Below are 14,636 nucleotides of genomic sequence, written 5' to 3' on the forward strand. Positions count from 1 at the left end.
CCGGCCATGGATCCCGCTGAGGTGCCGCTGCCAAGTCTCGCTGACCTACCCACGGTGGTCGCCCAGCAATCGCAGCAAATTGCCCAACAAGGACAGCAGCTGTCGCAGCTGACCGCCACGTTACAGCAACTTCTGCCACTGCTACAGCAGCAACCATCTCTTCCGCCAGCTCCTGCACCTCCTCCGCAGCGAGTGGCCGCTCCTAGCCTCCGCTTGTCCCTGCCGGACAAGTTTGATGGGGACTCTAGACTCTGCCGTGGCTTCTTGTCTCAATGTTCCCAGCATATGGAGATGTTGTCGGACCACTTTCCTTCAGAACGGTCTAAGGTGGCGTTCGTAGTGAGTCTTCTATCTGGAAAGGCTTTGTCTTGGGCCACACCGCTCTGGGACCGCAATGATCCTGCCACAGCCACAGTCCAGTCCTTCTTCGCTGAAGTCCGTAGTGTCTTCGAGGAACCAGCCCGAGCTTCTTCTGCCGAGACTGCCCTGCTGAACCTGGTCCAGGGTAATTCTTCAGTAGGTGAGTACGCCATCCAATTTCGTACTCTCGCTTCCGAACTATCTTGGAATAACGAGGCTCTCTGCGCGACCTTTAAAAAAGGCCTATCCAGTAACATCAAGGATGTGCTGGCCGCACGAGAGATTCCTGCCAACCTGCAAGAACTTATCCATTTAGCCACCCGCATTGACATGCGTTTTTCTGAGAAACACCAAGAGCTCTGCCAGGAAAAAGACCTAGATCTCTGGGCACCTCTCCCACAGTATCCTTTGCAATCTACGCCTGTGCCTCCCGCCGAGGAGGCTATGCAAGTGGATCGGTCTCGCCTGACCCAGGAAGAGAGGACTCGCCGTAGGGAAGAAGATCTTTGTCTGTACTGTGCCAGTACCGAACATTTCTTGGTGGATTGCCCTATTCATCCTCCACGTCTGGGAAACGCACGCACCCAGCTCACGTGGGTGTGGCGTCTCTTGGTACGAAGTCTGCTTCTCCACGTCTCACGGTGCCCGTGCGGATTTCTCCTTCTGCCAACTCCTCCCTCTCAGCCGTGGCCTGCTTGGACTCTGGTGCCTCTGGAAATTTTATTCTGGACTCTTTGGTGAATAAGTTCTGCATCCCGGTGACCCGTCTCGTCAAACCGCTCTACATTTCCTCGGTCAACGGAGTTAAATTGGATTGCACCGTGCGTTACCGCACAAAACCCCTCTTAATGTGCATTGGACCCCATCACGAAAAGATTGAATTGTTCGTCCTTCCCAACTGCACCTCTGAAGTCCTCCTCGGTCTGCCATGGCTCCAGCATCATTCTCCCACCCTTGACTGGACCACCGGGGAGATCAAGAATTGGGGCCCTGCTTGCCGCAAGAAATGCCTCACCTCTGCTTCCAGTCCCGTCTGTCGGGCCTCAGTGTCTCCTCCTGTGCCTGGTCTCCCCAAGGCCTATCGGGACTGTGCCGTGCCTCCTCATAGCCCCCGTCCTGGTGACTCCCTGCCCCGTGCCAAGCTTCACCCTCTGCCCTCCCTCCCCATTCCCACTCCTGCTGTACTGCCTGCCTTTGAGGAAACCCTACAATCGCTCCCAGTGTCCTCGTCCCATTTGAAGCAATTGCCGGACAAAAAAAGGGGGAGACCTATGGGGGGGGTACTGTTACGCCGAGCGCTCCGAGTCCCTGCTCCTCCCCGGAGCGCTCGCGGCGTTCCTCTCTCTGCAGCGAACCGGTCAGAGCCGTTGCCGGTGGATACGACCTGGTTGCTACCGCCGCAGCAAGACCATCCCGCTTTGCGGCGGGCTCTGGTGAATACCAGTAGCATCTTAGAACCGGTCCACCGACACGGTCCACGCCAATCCCTCGCTGACACAGAGGATCCACATCCAGCTAGCCGAATCGTGACATCCACCTTATAGAGTCCCGTGTGCAATACCACTTTTCCCCACATCAGATAAATAGGTATATCGACATGTGGCTTCTAAGTGCAACCTCATGGCTCATGTTGTACCTCTAGGAATTGTTAGCTGTTAGGTACAGTGATATATGGGTACGTCTGTGGTCTCTGGACCTGACTGAAGGGAATCACCACAGAAAGTGCTATAAGAAGATAGCTTAACCCCTTGGGGACAGAGCCCATTATGACCCTAAGGACGGGAGCATTTTTTTGCAAATCTGACCACTGTCACTTTAAGCATTAATAACTGGGATGCTTTTACTTATAAATTTGATTCCAAGCTTGTTTTTTCGTGACATATTCTACTTTATGGTAGTGGTAAATTTTCGTAGATACTTGCATCATTTCTTGGTGAAAAATGCAAAAATGTTATGAAAAATTTGAACATTTTGCATTTTTCTAAATTTGAAGCTCTCTGCGTGTAAGGAAAATAGACATTCCAAATAAATTATATATTGATTCACATATACAATATGTCTACTTTATATTTGCATGTTTTTACTTTTGGAAGACATCAGAGGGCCAGTTCAGGTTGGAAGTGGATTTGAAGGGTCTTCATATTAGAAATACCCCATAAATGACCCCACTATAAAAACTGCACCCCTCAAAGTATTAAAAATGACATTCAGTAAGTGTGTTAACCCTTTAGGTGTTTCACAGGAATAGCAGCAAAGTGAAGGAGAAAATTAAAAATCTTCATTTTTTACACTCGCATGTTCTTGTAGACACAGTTTTTGAATTTTTACAAGGGGTAAAAGGAGAAAAATCCTCTAAAAATTTGTAACCCAAATTCTCTCAAGTAAGGAAATACTTCATATGTGGATGTAAAGTGTTCGGTGGGCTCAGAAGGGAAGGAGCGACAATGGGATTTTGGAGAGTGAGTTTTTCTGAAATGGTTTTTGGGGGACATGTCACATTTAGGAAGCCCCTATGGTGCCAGGACAGCGAAAAATAAAAACCCACATGGCACACTATTATGGAAACTACGCCCCTCAAGGAACGTAACAAGGGGTACAGTGAGCCTTAACACCCCACAGGTGTTTGACGACTTTTCGTTAAAGTTGGATGTGTAAATGATTTTTTTTTTGTTTTTTTTTACTAAAATGCTGGTTTTCCCCCAAATTTTACTTTTTTACAAGGGGTAATAGGAGAAAATGCCCCACAAAATTTGTAACCCCATTTCTTCTGAGTATGGAAATACCCCATGTGTGGATGTCAAGTGCACTGCGAGTGCACTACAATACACAGAAGAGAAGGAGCGCCATTGAGCTTTTAGAGAGAAAATTTGTTTGGAATGGAAGTTGGGGGCCATGTGCATTTACAAAGCCCCCCGTGGTGCCAGAACAGTGGACCCCCCCCCACATGTGACCCCATTTTGGAAACTACACACCTCACGGAATGTAATAAGGGGTACAGTGAGCATTTACACCCTACTGGCGTTTTACAGATATTTGTAACAGTGGGCTTTGCAAACGAAAAATTACATTTTTCATTTTCACGGACCACTGTTCCAAAAATCTGTCAGACACGTGTGGGGTGTAAATGCTCACTGTACCCCTTATGACATTCTGTCAGGGGTGTAGTTTCTAAAATGGGGTCACATGTGGGGGAGGTTCCTTGTTCTGGCACTATGGGGGCTTTGTAAACACACGTGGCCTTCAATTCCGGAAACATTTTCTCTCCAAAAGCCCAATGGCGCTCCTTCTCTCCTGAGCATTGTAGTTTGCCCGTAGGGCACTTTACATCCTCATATGGGGTATTTATATACTCAAAAGAAATGGGGTTAAAAATTTTGGGGGGGCTTTTTTCCTATTTTCCCTTGTGAAAATGAAAAATGTATGGTAACACCAGCATTTTAGTGAAATTTTTTTTTTCCCATTCAACTTTTATAAAAATTTGTCAAACACATATGGGGTGTTAAAGTTCACTATACCACTTGTTACATTACATGAGGGGTGTAGTTTCCAAAATGGGGTCACATGTGGGTATTTATTTTTTTGCGTTTATGTCAGAACCGCTGTAAAATCAGCCACCCGTGTTCAAATCACCAATTTAGGCCTCAAATGTACATAGTGCGCTCTCACTCCTGAGCCTTGTTATGCGCCCGCTGAGCATTTTACACCCACATATGGGATATTTCCGTACTCAGAAATTGCGCTGCACATTTTGGGGGTCTTTTTCCATTTACCTCTTGTGAAAATAAAAAGTAAAGGGCAACACCAGCATGTTAGTGTAAAAAAGGCTGGTGTAAGCCCCATCTTTTCCTTTTCATAAGGGGTAAATGGAGAAAAAGCCCCACAAAATTTGTAGTGCAATTTCTCCCGAGTACGGAAATACCCCATATTTGGCCCTAAACTGTTTCCTTGAAATACGACAGGGCTCCAAAGTGAAAGAGCGCCATGCACATTTGAGGACTAAATTAGGGATTGCATAGGGGTGAACATTGAGGTATTCTACGCCATTGATTCCCAAACAGGGTGCCTCGAGCTGTTGCTAAACTCCCAGCATGCCCGGATAGTCAGTGGCTGTCCGGAAATGCTGGGAGTTGTTGTTTTGCAACAGCTGGAGGCTCCACTTTGGAAAAACTGCCGTACGATACGCTTTCATTTTTATTTGGGGGGGGGGGGGCAGTGTAAGGGGTAAGGGGTACATGTAGTCTTTTACCCTTTATTATGTGTTAGTGTAGTGTTTTTAGGGTACATTCGCACTGGCAGAGGTTTACAGTGAGCTTACCGCTCTGAGTTTGTTCTGTGGCCAAAAATTTTCCGCAGCTCATACTTGAAGCAGGAAACTTACTGTAAACCTGCCCATGTGAATGTACGCTGTACATTCACATGGGGGGGGGGGCAGACCTCCAGCTGTTTCAAAACTACAACTCCCAGCATGCACTGACAGACCGTGCATGCTGGGAGTTGTACTTTTGCAACAGCTGGAGGCACACTGGTTGGAAAACCATCAGTTAGGTTCTCTTACCTAACTCAGTATTTCCAACCAGTGTCCCTCCAGCTATTGCAAAACTACAACTGTTTGCTGTTTGGGCATGCTGGGATTTGCAGTTTTGCAACATCTGGAGGGCTAGAGTTTAGAGACCACTGCACGGTGATCTCCAAATTGCTGACCTCCAGATGTTGCAAAACTACAAATCCCAGCATGCCCAGTCAGCAAACTGCTATGTGGGCATGCTGGTAGTTGTAGTTTTGCAAGATCTAGAGGGCCACAGTTCACTGCACAGTGATATCCAAACTGTAGTCCTCCAGCTGTTGCAAAACTACAAATCCCAGCATGACAGCTTGTCTGGGCATGCTGGGAGTTGTAGTTTGCAACATCTGGAGGGAAACAGTGTAGAGACCACTGTATAGTGGTCTCAAACTGTAGCCCTCTAGATGTTGCTAGGCAACTTACCGGCTTCCGTCGGATCCAGGGAGCCAGCCGCACGACATGCTGCCCGCCGATCTCCGACGCCGATCGTCGCCCCCTGCCTCTCCCGCCGGGTAAGTGGACTTCGTCGCTGGTCCCCTTTGGTTTCCCCGTTCTGCCCCGCCTATTGTGGGTGGGCAGAACGGGGAAAACAAAAGTTAACCCCCCCGCCCCCGATCTGCTATTGGACGTCGCTTCTAGATGCCCAATAGCAGGGATAGGAGGGGTGGCACCCCTGCCACCTCACTCCTATCCCTTCAGGGGGTGTCTTGGACATCGTGGGTGTCTTGGACAACCGCGATCCCCCCTCTATTTTCCCGGTTACCCAGAATAGCTGCAAATCGCAAGTGTGAATTCACTTGCGATTTGCGCCGATCACCGACATGGGGGTTTGATTACCCCCCTGGGCATTTGCGCGGGATGCCTGCTGATCGATATCAGCAGTCACCCCAGTCCGGTCCCCACCACGCGAAATTCCTATTCCATACCACGCGTATCCATATGCCCTTCATCCTTAAGTACCAGGACGCAAGGGCGTATGCATACGCCCTTCGTCCCCAACAGGTAAATGAAGCCTCAAATGAGGTACAAATTCCCAGCACTAGTAGGCAATGACTCAGTTAAAACTTCCAGCTTTATTTCATATTTTAAAATTCCAAAAAAGGGGGATTGTCACGATTCGGCAGGCTGGAGGTGGATCCTCTGTGCCAGAGAGGGATTGGCGTGGACCGTGTCAGTGGACCGGTTCTAAGTTGCTACTGGTATTCACCAGAGCCCGCCGCAAAGCGGGATGGTCTTGCAGCGGCGGTAGCAACCAGGTCGTATCCACTGGCAACGGCTCAACCTCTCTGACTGCTGAGATAAGCACGGTACAAGGGAGTAGGCAAGAGCAAGGTCAGACGTAGCAGAAGGTCGGGACAGGCGGCAAGGTTCGTAGTCAATGGTGGAATAGCAGGAGGTCTGGAACACAGTATGGGTAACACAGTAAAGCTTTCTCAAGGCACAAGGCAACAAGATCCGGCAAGGGAGTGCAGGGGAAGTGAGGTATAAGTAGGGCAAGGAACAGGTGCAAGCTAATCAGGGTGATTGGGCCAGGCACCATCATTGATGCACTGGCCCTTTAAATCTCAGAGCGCTGGCGCGCGCGCGCCCTAGTGAGCGGAGCCGCGCGCGCCAGAGCATGACAGCCGGGGACCGGGACAGGTAAGTGACCTGGGATGCGATTCGCGGGCGGGCGCGTCCCGCTATGCGAATCGCATCCCCGCCGGCCATGTCAGTGCAGCGCTCCCGGTCAGCGGGTCTGACCGGGGCGCTGCAGGGAGAGAAACGCCACGAGCTTCGGGGAGGAGCAGGGACCCGGAGCGCTCGGCGTAACAGTACCCCCCCCCTTAGGTCTCCCCCTCTTTTTGTCAGGATGTCGCTCCACAGAGGATGAGGACATCGGGAGCGATTGTAGAGTCTCCTTCTGGGGGACAGTGAAGTCCTGGGTATAAACATGAACGGCAGACCGGTCAGAAGGAGCGGGAATGGGGAGGGGGGGCAGAGGGTGAGGCTTGGCACGGGGCAGAGTGTCACCAGGACGGGGACTATGAGGGGGCACGGCACAGTCCTGACAGGCCTTGGGGAGACCAGGCACAGGAGGAGACACTGAGGACCGACAGATGGGGCTGGGAGCAGACGTGAGGCACTCCTTGTGGCAAGCAGGACCCCAATTCTTGATCTCCCCGGTGGTCCAGTCAAGGGTGGGAGAATGGTGCTGGAGCCATGGCAGACCGAGGAGGATTTCAGAGGTACAGCCGGGCAAAACCAAAAATTCAATTTCCTCGAGATGCGGTCCAATGTTCATAAGCAGGGGCACTGTGCGATAACGCACAGTGCAGTGCAGCTTGACCCCGTTGACCGAAGAAATATAGAGCGGCTTGATGAGACGGGTCACCGGGATGCAGTACGTATCAAGCAAAGAGGCCAGAATAAAATTTCCAGAAGAACCAGAGTCCAAGACGGCCACAGCAGAGAAGGAGGAGTTGGCAGAAGGAGAAATCCGTACGGGCACAGAGAGAGATGGAGAAGCAGACTCCGTACCCAGAGACGCCAGGCCCACATGAGCAGGTTGCGTGCGTGCATTTTCCAGACGTGGAGGACGAATAGGGCAATTCACCAAGAAATGTTCGGTACTAGCGCAGTACAGACATAGATTTTTATCCCTACGGCGAGACCTCTCTTCAATAGTCAGGCGAGACCGATCTACTTGCATAGGCTCCTCGGCGGGAGGCACAGGGGTAAATTGCAAGGGATACCGAGAGAGAGGTGCCCAGGGATTAAGGTCTTTTTCCTGGCGGAGTTCCTGGTGTCTTTCCGAAAAACGCATGTCAATGCGGGTGGCCAAATAGATAAGTTCATGCAGGTTGGCAGGAATCTCTCGTGCGGCCAGTACATATTTGATGTTACTGGATAGGCCTTTTTTAAAGGTCGCGCAGAGAGCCTCGTTGTTCCAAGATAATTCGGAAGCGAGAGTACGAAATCGGATGGCGTACTCGCCTACTGAAGAATTACCCTGGACCAGGTTCAGCAGGGCAGTCTCGGCAGAAGAAGCTCGGGCTGGTTCCTCGAAGACACTGCGAACCTCAGAGAAGAAGGAGTGTACAGAGGCGGTGACAGGGTCATCGAAGTCCCAGAGCGGTGTGGCCCAAGACAAAGCCTTCCCAGACAGGAGACTGACCACGAAAGCCACATTCGACCGTTCTGTAGGAAATTGGTCCGACAACATCTCCAAATGAAGGGAACATTGCGACAGAAAACCACGGCAGAGTCTAGAGTCCCCATCAAATTTGTCCGGCAGGGACAAGCGGAGGTTAGGAGCGGCCACTCGCTGCGGAGGAGGTGCAGGAGCTGGTGGAGGAGATGGTAGCTGCTGTTGCAGATGCTGTAGCTGCGACTGAAGTTGCTGTACCATGGTGGACACTTCCGACAGCTGGTGACTTAGATGGGCGATCTGTCGGGATTGCTGGGCGACCACCGTGGTGAGGTCAGAGACAACTGGCAGGGGAACCTCAGCGGGATCCATGGCCGGATCTACTGTCACGATTTGGCAGGCTGGAGGTGGATCCTCTGTGCCAGAGAGGGATTGGCGTGGACCGTGTCAGTGGACCGGTTCTAAGTTGCTACTGGTATTCACCAGAGCCCGCCGCAAAGCGGGATGGTCTTGCAGCGGCGGTAGCAACCAGGTCTTATCCACTGGCAACGGCTTAACCTCTCTGACTGCTGAGATAAGCGCGGTACAAGGGAGTAGGCAAGAGCAAGGTCAGACGTAGCAGAAGGTCGGGACAGGAGGCAAGGTTCGTAGTCAATGGTGGAATAGCAGGAGGTCTGGAACACAGTATGGGTAACACAGTAAAGCTTTCTCAAGGCACAAGGCAACAAGATCCGGCAAGGGAGTGCAGGGGAAGTGAGGTATAAGTAGGGCAAGGAACAGGTGCAAGCTAATCAGGGTGATTGGGCCAGGCACCATCATTGGTGCACTGGCCCTTTAAATCTCAGAGCGCTGGCGCGCGCGCGCCCTAGTGAGCGGAGCCGCGCGCGCCAGAGCATGACAGCCGGGGACCGGGACAGGTAAGTGACCTGGGATGCGATTCGCGGGCGGGCGCGTCCCGCTATGCGAATCGCATCCCCGCCAGCCATGTCAGTGCAGCGCTCCCGGTCAGCGGGTCTGACCGGGGCGCTGCAGGGAGAGGAACGCTGCGAGCGCTTCGGGGAGGAGCAGGGACCCGGAGCGCTCGGCGTAACAGGGATCCTTAAAAATACACATGCTTACCAACCCTTTGTGAAGACCTTTGTGAGACACAGGACAGATTTAAAAAATTGGGCTTGGTCATTAACGTAAGGTAAGCCTTTGCCACCCACTCAAGAATAATGGCCTCATATTTAACCCTGTACTCTATTATAATGCCTTTTGAGTGACCATAATCACAAATAATGCCCCCATGTATCTTCATGCAGAAATAATGTCCCCCTGAAAGAGACAGAGGGGTCTGAAACGAGACAGCGGGGACTGATCAACAAGTCAAAGTTTTTTGGAATGACAGGGACACTTTAAAGGGTCTGCTGCTAATGCATTGGTGCCGCATATCGGAGGACAACTTCAGAGACGTTCCTGAGTCAGAACTGTTTTAATATTAGAGGTTGGTTACAATATAAAGACTGAATACCTGCATCTCTGTTCTAGTCATTGTTGCATGCAGACTTACTAGCAACTATTCAGTATAAAGAGGTTAAAAACATTTTATAGTCTACCAAGCATACAGATAATGCTTGGTAGATGTAATAAATACAGAGCTGCATGACCTTCATCTTTATTCTTGACCTTAATAGGACAATGTTCAGCATTGAATTATCACCTTGGTCTCATGACTTTAATCCTTGCTGTGATTTTCTCAACAAGCTATTACACTAAGCAACCTAAAAAGATGATTATTAGGTGGATAGCAGCATTAGGGCTTGGGAAAGGAAAGTGTCTCAGACTGGATAGTATCATGTAAACAGACATGGCACTGTCAGAGGTAATCCCCGCTCCTACTTCACTTTATCCATGTAAATCCCATGCTGAGCTCATTAATTCCCTCAAGGGGGATGTCCAGGATCATCACAGGTGATTGGCCATTCCCCGGTTAATATAACTGAAGGCCGAGGTCAATACTTTTGTTTGCTTAAAGCTGTTTAATGCTATTAGGTCAAGAAGATTATGAGACAGTGCGAGAACCAACAGACTGGGCAGGAAGGATTCTGGGATGGTCATTTACAATTGTACACATAAGATCAACAGATTTAACAGTGAAAAATTATAGATTTGTTTGCAACAGTAATAAACTACGTAGATAGACATGAAACTCTCCTCTATGTACAAGACTGCCCCCTATATACAAGAATAATATAAAGTAGCAACTACTTTTGTTGGTTATTTTTAGGTAGTGAGTTTTTGTATTTTGTGGCTTCAGGAAAACACCAGTGACCTGATAACAGAGATGTCTCCTAAGACATAAATAACAGTGAATATCTATTTTTGATTCTTGACGTCAGTGTAAGAATGCTGTAATGTAGATATAAATAATATTGCAATTGAGCCAAGGCTTCACTTCAACACCTTCTGTACATTATGCTAGGAATTACTGGGCAAAACATGCCAATGTGCTCTTGACATCATTCCTGATGCAGAATGCCAGCAATTAATACAAAGCTCCTGACTCTAGGCTGTTTCTAGCAGGCCTGTGCTCCTGACTCCTCTTCATTTCCTTGCTTTGTGTCTCTAGGGGAAGTAGGATTTAAAAAGCTTTTGTACTCCAGTCAAACAAGAAATCCTAAATGAGGTAAGAAAATATCAGGAAGGTCGTCTGAACGATGCAGAGACAGGGGCAATGCATGGCAAGACTAAATATAGAGTAGCAACATTCTCCTAAGATGGTAAGATGAATTGTTAGCTCTCATGCTTAACATATTTGTCTGTATATGTTGTATGAAACATGTTCCTAAGGCACCCATATAGGGAGCTTTAATGCTTCCGGTTATAGAGCTAAATAGTAACTGTCATTTAAATCTGTCTTTAGTTATGGAGACAGCAAAACAGGATACAGAAAGTCGGACTTGGCTTCTGCTTTGTGCAGGAGAGGGGAGAAAGAAAGTCATTCTCTGCTGTGTGCATTCATGCGATGAATTTCTCCATCCTCCAGAGAAAGGTAAATCAAGAGAGCAGCAGTAGGTCAGTGCTTAATATGACCCCTTCCTTACTGGGTTGCTATGCTATCTATGAAGGATAGATCAACGATTCATCAGCAGCAACAGTTCAGTGCTTATTGCAACACCTTCCTTGCCGTCCTGCCTGTTTTTTCCTTTCTGCTTACAAAGCACCATGCAAAGCCACTGCATCACTAACCCCTTCTTCCTCCACATGCCATCTATAATAGTATACTGTAAATAATTCTCCAGAGGAGCAAGTGTTGTGAATGGGTAGAGTAATAAGGGAAGAAGTACGTGTGTGTACTACTGGCAAAAACCCAGGCCAGTCCCAGTGAAGACCAAAGCATGGTATTTACTGGTACCCATAATTTACCAATCCAACACACATGTAGGGAAACATTAAAGGATTTCTCCAGAAAACAATAAATAAAGCTAGTGAAAGGAGTATTTCTAGCTATTTGTATGATTTATTTTTGATACCCACATTTAAGTCAATAATGTCAACCACTGTCATGTAAATCCCATAGATATGAAAGAACCCTCAAAGATACATTTTGCTTTGTCTGTCATATCTATGACATTTTATTAGATTTTAACTTAGGAGGAAATAGCAGACAAAAGAGTAAACTGTATGGAAACTGAACTAGTAACTTTAAAAAAAATGTCATTTCTATACACTGATGACATTATGAAAGTTTATGAAGTTTATGATATCATCTGAACAACAAAATCAGACTGGTTGTTGAAATCCATGTCAAGCAATGATAAAGGAGATGGTTTTATCTAAAGTGAATGGCCGATTATGGTACTGCTTGTCTCCATTACCTATAAAGGGGGAAATATTTAATAGATGTTTTTTATAATCCCAAACTACAGGGTGATATATAACAAATGTAATGATTGTCCAGCACAAATAAAGTTCAGATGCTTGTGTCCTATATTTTATCAAACCATGAACAGTGAGGTACAAAAAGTAACATGTTTCAGACACCCTTATTCCCCCTTTAAATAAACTTCTGAAGGCTTAAAATATTGGTGGAAAATAATTAGTCTAAAAAGCTGGACCCTAAAAAAATGTACCTACTTACAAACATTTAAATCCCAAATCATTGGACACAGGAGTGTTCCCTGATGCGCAGGATTTGATGCAGAGGATTTTCTACTGCAGATTTCAATGTAAACTAAATGACTGAGCACAGCTTCTAATCTGCTGTTACAAATCCTGCGCATCAAACCTGGGCAGGATCCTGTACGTGTGAACGTACCCTTAAGCAATATTTTCATACTTCCTTATCCTTTTAGGTCTAGTGTCTCAGTGATTGGCTATGTTATGCCAGGATATCTCACTTAAAAGGGAATTCCATCTATTTTTATATTCTATCTTACCAAATATTTTGCTGAATTAAACCAAGCAAACCATTTGCTTAATTGCACTATAATTAATTCATAACAGAAGCAGTTTAATTCTTAAGTTAAAAAATAAGGCAATTGTAAAATATCATGCATTAACCCACATATTTTTAAGGTTAATATTTTGAGTCCACATACAACCGTAAAGATTAACGCTAACTGCTCAGTAAACCATTTAGATGGAGAATGGACTCACCCCCTAGATCCACAGTGGTCTGTGTCCATAGAATAATATTACAAACTTTAGTTTGTAAACAGAAAAATCCATAGCAGCTCATGAATACAAACTTCTTTATTGCTCTTGGTTCATTTGCACATTCTCCCATTTGTATCAGCTGAAGTGCAAAAAAAGAAGGTATGTATTCACGAGCTGTCATGGATTTTACACTTTACAAATTAATGCTTGGAATGCTATTTCAAGATTATAGATAGGATTATATTATAATTGTCCATGTTTTTTCAGTTGAAAGCATCTCAATATTCTGTCACTTATTTCTGTAGAATTAAAATTACAAGTTAATTGGACATAAACACTTATTCTACAGGGCACAATATAATAACCTGATTAATAATGTATAATTTTGTTATTGTTGAATATTGGTATAGGATTCTAAACATGGATATTAAGGTGATAACTAAATCATCCTATTTGGAATCAGGTATTTAAAAAGAATGGATTTAAATAATAGCTAAAAAGATTCATATTTAAAATGGAAGAATGTAAAGTGACAAAAACATTAAATAAGAATAAGAATTACAGTATTAAAAAATAACAGTAACTAATGCTACTAACAAAAAAATGCTACTAACAAAAAAATATATCAATACTTAATTATATTAATAATGATAATAATGAATCAATAAAAAAAAAAATAACAAAACACTTTACTGATTGTGGCTGCTTGTAATCACAATGCAACTTTTTTTATGTTGCTGTTGGTAACCATACAGTCCACTACCATCCATTCAAGTCTCTAAAAACAGCAATTTGCATAGGTTGTGCTGCAAAGTCTTACCTTAGAAGGCAAGCAGTCTTGTCTCTCATCTGTTCTGCAAGGATCTGTCACCAGCGAGTGGCACTTTTCATCACACACTGCATTAGAGTTACTTAAAATGATAACCCGGTGTTCAAAATCCCAGGGGACCAGTGCTGTGTCTGAGACAGATACTTTAACCCTTTAAGTAAGGCAGTGGCGGTACAGAGTTTATAAAGGATATAACGGTCGCATTATCAAGTGGCCCTTTGTCCTGAATCAGTATTGATCGGAGGCCTCATCATACTCTGTCACTGTAATTCCTATTTATTTGATTGCCATACTGCCTTCCCTCTGGAGGGGCAACCACATTTTAATTCCTATTGACACTAAGTGCATCGAACTCTAAACCTGCATCACCCTAAGGCTGCTAAATTGTTTTTGGAGTGATGCAGCTCTGAAAATTAACTGGATGTCACCTGTGTGCAAAATGGGCCAACACCTATACAAAGAGTCCATTAATGAAGATGACATATCCGGAAGGAAAAATCAACATGGGCCTACATGTGCTAAATATCATGTAATGTGTCATGTATGTCTATAATAAGAGTAAAACTTTATCCATTTTTTTTACACAGATGTAGCAAAGTAGAGTTTGTCATTTGGATGATTTGCGTCACTTAATTATTTGCAGTTTTACAGAGGACCATGGTTAGAAGTACTGTATTAATGCCAATGGTTTACAATAGATGAACATCAAGTACTTATTACAACATATTATTGGTGATTCAAGTCTAGTGAACAGACTTAACAAGGCCAGAACGAAGACAAACACATGTTGTCATGGAAACAGAAGTAAAGTACTGTGCAAAAGTTTTAGGCAGGTGTGCAAAGTGAGAATGCTTTCAAAAATATTAAATGAGTACTCCAGTGCAGTAAAACTATTCAAAGTGGATAAGTTCTAGATTGTGTGTGGGAGGGGGGGGGGGCAGTGTTTCCGACCGCTGGGACCTCACGGGATCTCCAGCACGGCATCCCTGCAGTACCCAGGAAGGGGGTTTGTCAACCCCGCACAAAGCGGCGGCCGACACGACCCCTCCATGTATCTCTATGGGAGAGCCAGAGATACAGCATTCAGGTATCGCCAACTCTCCCATACAGATATA

At 46.2% G+C, this 14,636-nt stretch overlaps 1 protein-coding gene across 3 annotated transcripts in view; it reads right to left on the reverse strand.

Moving 5' to 3' along the window:
- The window catches only part of LOC130295631 (ETS translocation variant 3-like protein), a 76,310-nt gene extending 62,677 nt beyond the window's left edge, over positions 1–13,633 (reverse strand). For 2 of the 3 annotated variants that reach the window (XM_056546547.1, XM_056546546.1), the window contains exon 1: positions 13,513–13,633. The gene's annotated coding sequence lies outside the window, so the exon portion shown is untranslated. The remainder of the gene's footprint in view (positions 1–13,512) is intronic. The other variant, XM_056546549.1, reaches the window with a different exon arrangement.
- Between the last annotated feature and the right edge of the window lie 1,003 nt (positions 13,634–14,636).

This window comes from Hyla sarda, chromosome 11, assembly GCF_029499605.1.
Source record: "Hyla sarda isolate aHylSar1 chromosome 11, aHylSar1.hap1, whole genome shotgun sequence".
NCBI classification, from domain to species: Eukaryota; Metazoa; Chordata; class Amphibia; order Anura; family Hylidae; genus Hyla; species Hyla sarda.